The following is a 7513-nucleotide window of genomic DNA, read 5'->3' as shown; positions in this document are numbered from 1 at the left end:
TAAAGAAATATGCAGGAAGTCCTCTGAGAGAAAAGAATGGGGTAGAACGATATCAGCCTTGGCAGCACAGTATGTACCAACTGTTGGAGTCACCCACATGGTGCTGAGGCTTTCTAACTCCATCTCTGGGATATCTCTACTGTCATTCTAACAGTCTACCTGTTTTTTGTTTTGCTTCACTTTGTTTTGTAGAGATAGGCTCTCACTATGCTGCCCAGGGTGGTCTCAAACTCCTGAACTCAAGCAATCCTCCTGCCTAAGCCTCTGAAAGTGCTAGAATTACAGGCATGAGCCACCATGCCTGGTGTACTGTTATTCTATTATATTCTCATTCTATTAACCTATTATGTTCTGTCCTGACCATAGAGACCAAAGATATTCTTCTTTATGAGAATGGATTTTCCCTGGAGAATATTAAATTCTCATTATCAGCAGAATAGAGAATGGGATAATCCTCAGGCAGCACATGAAGTGGACATTGGTGAACTTGGTCTCTGCATTTTGCAGGCAATTTGGTCTTTACTTCAAGGTTAGTGTCTCCTAGAAGCTAAGGGAAAAGTTGGTGAGAGACTCTAAGGTCTAAGTTAAGTATATGGGCTATAAGAGAAGCCAATTCTGGGCTGGGCCCTGTGGCTCATGCCTGTAATCCCAGCACTTTGGGAGGCTGAGGAAGATGGATCACCTGAGGTCAGGAGTTCGAGACCAGCCTGGCCTACATGGTGAAACCTGCCTCTACTAAAAATACAAAAATTAGCTGGGAGTGGTGGCATGCACCTGGATCTCCAGCTACTCAGGAGGCTGAGGCAGGAGAATCACTTGAACCTTGGAGGCCGAGGTTGCAGTGAGCCACGTTCATGCCCTTGCACTCCAGCCTGGGCAACAGAGCAAGATTTCGTCTCAAAAAGAAAAAAAAAAAAAAAATGCAGCAGCAGCAACCAATTCTGGCCAGGCACAGTAATCCGAACACTGAAGCAGAAGGGTCACTTGACACCAGGAGTTCAAGACCAGCCTGGGCAACATGGGGAGACCTTGTATCTACAAATAATTTTTATTTTAATTAGCCAGGCAGGGTAGCATGTGCCTGTGGTCCTAGCTACTCAGGAAGCTGAGGTTGGAGAATCACTTCAGCCTAGGAGGTCAAGGCTGCACCTAGGAGGTCAAGGCTGCAGTAAGCTGTGATTGCACCACTGCACTCCAGCCCAGGCGACAGAGCGAGTCTTGTCTCCAAAAAAAAAAAAAGAGAGAGAGAGAGAGAAGCCATTCTATGAATTCTTGTATCAATTGTAAGTTACTCTCTGATTGTACTTCTATCTCCAAGTTTCTCTTAATTCATAGCATTGACTAGTAATCAAGGAAATGCAACTTAAAACCACAATAAAATATACTTTCACATCTTAAAATCAGCAAACAAATTATAAAAGTCTGACAATATCATGTATCAGATAGAATGAGAAGCAAAAAGAATCCTTCGCTGTTGCAGGGAGCATAAATTGGTACTAACGTTTTAGAAAACAATTTCTCACCATCTAGTAATGTTGAGAATATGCATATTCTACAACCTAGCCATTCCACAGCTGGGCATGTACTCTGGAGAAACTCTTGAATTGGTACACAAGTAAACAAGTACAAGAATGTTTTCGTGTTGTTTGTATTAGAAAAAAATGGAGAGAATATAACTATCAGTGGGAAAGAGCTAAATGAATTAGAACATATTTATATGAGGGACATTTTCAAATAATAAGATAATAAGAATAAAATAAAGTTGCTTAAATTAGAAAACAGATCTCACAAAAACAACTATGAACAAAAAAGCAAGCTGAACAGCAATGCATATGCTTCAATAAATTGTTGTGATAATATAATGTCTTGAATCATATATATGACTTGGAATTTTCCTCTGTTAATTAGAACATATTCTGGAGGCAAATACTCCTGCTCCCAATCCCCGTGCTGGGAGGTGATGGGTGGAAGCATGAAGGAAGAAAAATAATCCCAGCTGTTACATAAACTCTCATTTAGTTAATTACTTGGATTAACATCCCACAACCTACTCCTCTTCCTACACATGCTTCCTCTGAGTTTGTTTGATACAGTGATTAAGAGCATGTCACGCATAGATGGCCTAGACTTAAAGCCCTTCTTCTTGTGTTTTCACCATTTTACTTAATTATTCTGGGTATCAACTTTCTCACTGAAAAAAATGCAGTTAACAAGATTTACTTTTCATTAACATTGTGGTAATAAGCAACTTAATCTAGGTAAAACTTAGTGCCTGGTAAATAAGTACTACATAAATGGTAGTGATTATGGAGCCTCTCACAGTTTCTACTGGTAAGAATACCTCCCATCTCTGCTCCAGGCTTCTCTCATCTGTTCTGGGGCATGATTTCTACTCTGGTTTTTCAAGATGCTCCCATGCAAATTCCGTATTTCAGAAATTTCATTGAAATCTAGTCCACGGGTAGGTGAAGACTTCTTAGATATGATACCAAAAGCACAAACAAAATAAAAACAATAAAATGTACTTTATCAAAATTAAAACTTTTGTACTTCAGAGGAAACCATCAAGAAAGTTAAAAGACAATGCCTTGAAAGAAAATATTTACAACTCATTTATCTGATAAGAGAATTGTATATAGAATATATAAAGAATTCTCACAGCTCAGTAGGAACACGAAATGGGCAATGGATCTAAATAGATTTATCCAAAGAAAATATACAAATGGCCAATGGGTATATTAAAAGATGGTCAGTATCATTAGCCAGATGATCAATAATAGGAAAATGTAAACAAAACCACAATGAGATACCACTTCATATCTACTAGAAGGGGTATAACCAAAAAGAGAATTGGAGAGGATGTCAAGAAACTGGATCCCTCCTACATTACTGGTGAGAATAAAAATTGTTAAATGTGCTTTATAAACAGTTTGGCAGTTACTCAAAATGCCAAAGATAGAATTACCATATGACCCAGCAATCCCACTAAATATATACCCAAGATAAATGAAAACATATGTCCACACAAAAACTTGCATACAAACTTAGATAAAAACATTATTCATGACAGCCAGAAAGTAGAAACAACCCAAATGTCTATCAACTGATGACTGGATAAATAAAATATGGTATTCATACAATAAAATACTATTGAAAAATAAAAACAGAATGAACCACTGAAACATGCTGTACTATGTGTGAACCTTGGAAACGTTACATTGAGAGAATCCAGTTTAAAAAAAATTGTATAATTTCATTTATATGCAATTTCAGAATAGGCAAATCTATAGAGGTGGAAAGTAAATTGGTGGTTGACAAGGGCTGGGAGTGAGGGGAGCTTGAAGCAAAATGGTGAGAGACTGCTGACAGATACAGGAGTTTTTTTGGCGGGGGGGTAGTGGTGATGATAAAAATGTTCTAATGTTGATTGTGATGATAATTGTACAACTCTGTGAATATACTCCAAACCACTGGATTTTACATTTCAAATTGATGTATTTTATAGTATATGAATTATATCACAGTCAAACTGCTTTTTAAAAATCTGATGCACAGAACACTTCTCCTTTCTCAGGGCTGTCATGGATTTAGTCCTTTTATATAACTTTCTTACCACTTTAATGAGATTTTTGAAAGGGGTAGCAAATGTGCTTGCTCAGTCCACTCTTGATTCAGAAACTTTGGAGGGATTATTTTTAAAAAGAACTGCCCCAAAAATATACAGAGGACACACAGAAGTTATTGAACTATATACGTCACACAGGAAATGCAGATGAGTTCATACAAAAAAAAAAAAAAAAGCTTGAGTCACAGGTGAGGGAAAAGAAAACCAGTTTGGTTTGTTATTTCTCTAAGGTGTAAGACAACTTAATGAGAACTTGTTGGTTTGTTATTTCTCTAAGGTGTAAGGCAACTTAATGAGAGAACTTGTCCTCACAACTCTGTGATTCTCAAAAAGTACGACATGGTTTTAAGGAGTTTTCTGTTGAAATATGTAACAGAAAGTTAAAAATGAAGGAGGAGCCTTTCCTAACTCCACTGGCTGCGGCATCTGTGGGAAAGTGTGGCTGGGTGTTCGAGGAGCCGCACCAATGGCCTCTGTGCTGTCCTACGAAAGCCTGGTCCACACCGTGGCCAGAGCCAGAAGCGTGACAGCAATGACAGTTTTTTCCCCTGGATACAGCTAGACTTCAACTTCAGGTTGGTGAGAAAAGAATATCCAAAACTACACACATGGTACTCCTGGAGATCATTAAAGAAGGACTCCTGCCACCATATCGAGAGTGGTTTCCAGTGATTTCCAGTCTCTGCTGCTCTAATTTTGTCTATTTCCACACTTTTAATAGCCTCAAAGCAGTCTGGGTCAAAGGTCAACGTTCTACCACTGGAAAACATCTGGTAGTTGGGTTTGTTGCAGGAGTAGTTAAGGTGTTACTAACAACTCCACTCTGGGTGGTAAACACCAGACTGAAGCTGCAAGGGGCAAAATTTAGGAATGAAGACATTGTACCAACGAACTACAAAGGTATCATTGATGCTTTTCATCAGATCATTCGAGATGAAGGAATCTCGGCTTTATGGAATGGCACAGTTCCCTCATTGCTGTTGGTCTTCAATCTTGCCATCCAGTTCATGTTTTATGAAGGTTTAAAATGGCAGCTTTTAAAGAAACAGATGAAGCTTTCTTCCTTGGATGTGTTCATCATTGGTGCAGTAGCCAAAGCGACTGCCACCAGGCTCACCTATCCCATGCACAGAGTACAGTCAATTCTGAGGTTTGGGCATCATAGACTAAACCCAGAAAACAGAACATTGGGAAACCTTTGGAATATTCTCTATCTTCTTCACGAACGAGTAAGGCGCTTTGGAATACTGGGACTCTACAAAGGCCTGGAAGCCAAACTGCTACAGACAGTCCTCACTGCTGCTCTCATGTTCCTTGTTTATGAGAAACTGACAGCTGCCACCTTCACAGTTGTGGGGCTGAAGCGTGCACACAAACACTGAGACTCCTTCCCATGAAAAATTCTGAAGATTCTCAAGAGGGAGGTTTCCTCGTGAGTGAAGAGAAGTGATTCTCCTTTGACTGGCTCCTGCCACCACAAATGTTACCCTCATTGGCTTGAAGAGCATCGAAGGGTGAACAGGGAGTTTGGCCAACTGGACCTGTTGTCACCTTGTCATGCTGACTGGTTGGATTTTGGGGTGGCAGTTGTACAAATATGAAAAAAAAACCTTGTTGAAAACCTAAAAATGAAAGTTTGTATTTATTGGTTTTCTTAAGAGAAATGGACGATTTTGCTCTCATGTGTAATATTTTCTATTTAAATTTTTCTTAAATATACCAGCTGTTTTCTTTCCCTGAACCCTCCCCCAGGTTCTAGGACAATTTAATAACATGTAATTCTCCTCAAATACTTTTGTATGTCTCAGTGTTGGTGTTTTCCTCCCTAAAACTAACATTAGGGCTGTGCCATGGGCATGGCTTGACTTTTGTTGGGCTTTTGTTTTCCTGCTTAAGGAGAGGTGTCTTTTTAGGATATGAGAGATTTATTTTGTGAAATGAAAATTGCTCATCCAAAATGATTCTCTTATAAACTATTGGTAAATGTCACTTATTCATTAGTGTTTGACATAATTTTTAGAATATTTACTTTGAATCAATCCTTTCATTATGAAAAACTTGAAGTTTTGTGTCCATCCTTACAAGCCCTGGTCAGTCAAGTCCCAGTAAATGGTCAGCACAAAAAAAAAAAAAAAAAAAGGAGGAGGAGATACCAGGGCTGATATGTATATTGTTCTCATAATAGTATACACAATTAAGGGAGCTTGGACTCATCCAAGAATGTTTCAGGGGGGTGACTATGGGACCTCTAACATGTAGAGGGGTGAAGGGGGCCAAAACCCTCTTATTCTCCTATAGTAACCAGAGTACTTTCAAATCCAGAGACTTCTCAGCATTTTTACGCCTATCTTAAAACTTTAATTGATAAGATTTCACATCTCAGACTCTAGATTCTTGCAGTTAGTGACATTACTCCTCTTTCACATGCTGCCTGAATTCCTCTCTTATCCACTAACAAGTGGTCATCTAACCTCTGTTTCAATACTTACAGTGATAGGGAGTTCACTACCTTACAAAACATCTCACTCTATATTTGTGCAGCATGGTTGGCTAGAAAATTCTTCCTCACAATGAGACAAACTCAGTTTTTCTGTAACATCGACATACGTAGTCCTAGAGAGACATTTGTTTCTACCCAAAATAGGCTTGTATGGCCTTTTCCACATAGTAACCTTCTTCAAGGCAATTATCATGGATTTTTCAACATCTCCTCTAGGCTAAGCATCAGAAGTTTCTTCAGTGGTCCCTTATGTGACATGGCTTTAAGAAGTTCATGGCCATCTTGGTTATTCTTAAATTCTCTGGTAGCTAAGCCAAGTTTATTTCCACATGCAAAAAAGATGGATGGGTGGTAAGGCCTATGGTCCTGAACTAGTAAATGAATTAACATATGTGAAAGTATTTTTACAACTTAAAACACTTTGTAAACATAAGATACTGTTAAAACATATCTACTTCATAGAAGGCAACGTAGCAAAGCATATTAGAAACTTGCAACTCAAAATATGGTCTAAGGATACACCTGGCATCACTTGGAAGCTTGCAAGAAACAATTTCAGGCCCACCTCGTATCCATTAACTCCCACCTGCATTTTGACAAGATCTCCAAGTGTTTTGTTTGCACATTAAAGTCTGAGGAGCTTTGTAAGCTTAAAAATGTGCAAACACTTTCATTAAGCAGTCCTCGTTTTTAGGTATTTATCCTGAGAAAATGATTAGGTTACGTACACAGCATTTTTATAACAGCAAAAGCTTACAAAGAACTTAAAGGTCTACTAATAGAAAATTGGCCAAGGTGCTTTATGGTTCATCTATGGATACACCATTTGCCAGCCAAGGCTAACTCTATAAAGCAAACTGGTTCTTCTCAACTGGTGCTAGTGCCTAGAAGATGCCTGCTCCTCAGTTGATGCATGCTACCATGAACACAGGTGTATGTTTACCTGACACAAAAGGGCGTTAATATCCCCACATCAGTTATCCCTGGAGGAGAACTAAGCCGTCTGCCTCAATCATCTTTTAAGGGTTCAGTCAGTTTAAAATTTGCTTCTATACCTCGGTATTTTCTTTTCTCTGTATGATGGTCAGGCACAATTATTTTTAACAGGGCTTCCATCAACATAACTAACTAGAGAAGACACTGCAAAGATAAAGTTGGAGAATTGTTAACAGGTTATTAACAAAATGTGTACCTGACTGTCAATGAAGTTGCTTGATTTTTTTCTTTTTTTAAAATTTTTCTTTTGTGTCCTTTGTACTTATTTTTTAGAGACAGGGTCTTACTCTTACCCAGGCTGGAGTGCAATGGCACAATCATAGCTTGCTGCAGTCTCGACCTCCAGATCCTCGAGCAATCCTCCCACCTCAACCTCCCAAGTAGCTGAGACT

General features: G+C 38.8%; 1 pseudogene across 1 annotated transcript; it reads left to right on the top strand.

The window, feature by feature from the left end:
- The first annotated feature begins 4091 nt into the window (after positions 1-4091).
- On the top strand, positions 4092-5254 carry LOC112631662 (annotated as a pseudogene). The gene has a single exon (XR_003121173.1). The product of XR_003121173.1 is annotated as a peroxisomal membrane protein PMP34 pseudogene (transcript).
- The last annotated feature ends 2259 nt before the right edge of the window (positions 5255-7513 follow it).

Source organism: Theropithecus gelada, chromosome 9 (genome assembly GCF_003255815.1).
Source record: "Theropithecus gelada isolate Dixy chromosome 9, Tgel_1.0, whole genome shotgun sequence".
Lineage (NCBI taxonomy): Eukaryota > Metazoa > Chordata > Mammalia > Primates > Cercopithecidae > Theropithecus > Theropithecus gelada.
The sequence above is the reverse complement of the archived record's forward strand: the minus strand, read 5'-3'. Positions and strand labels throughout refer to the sequence as shown.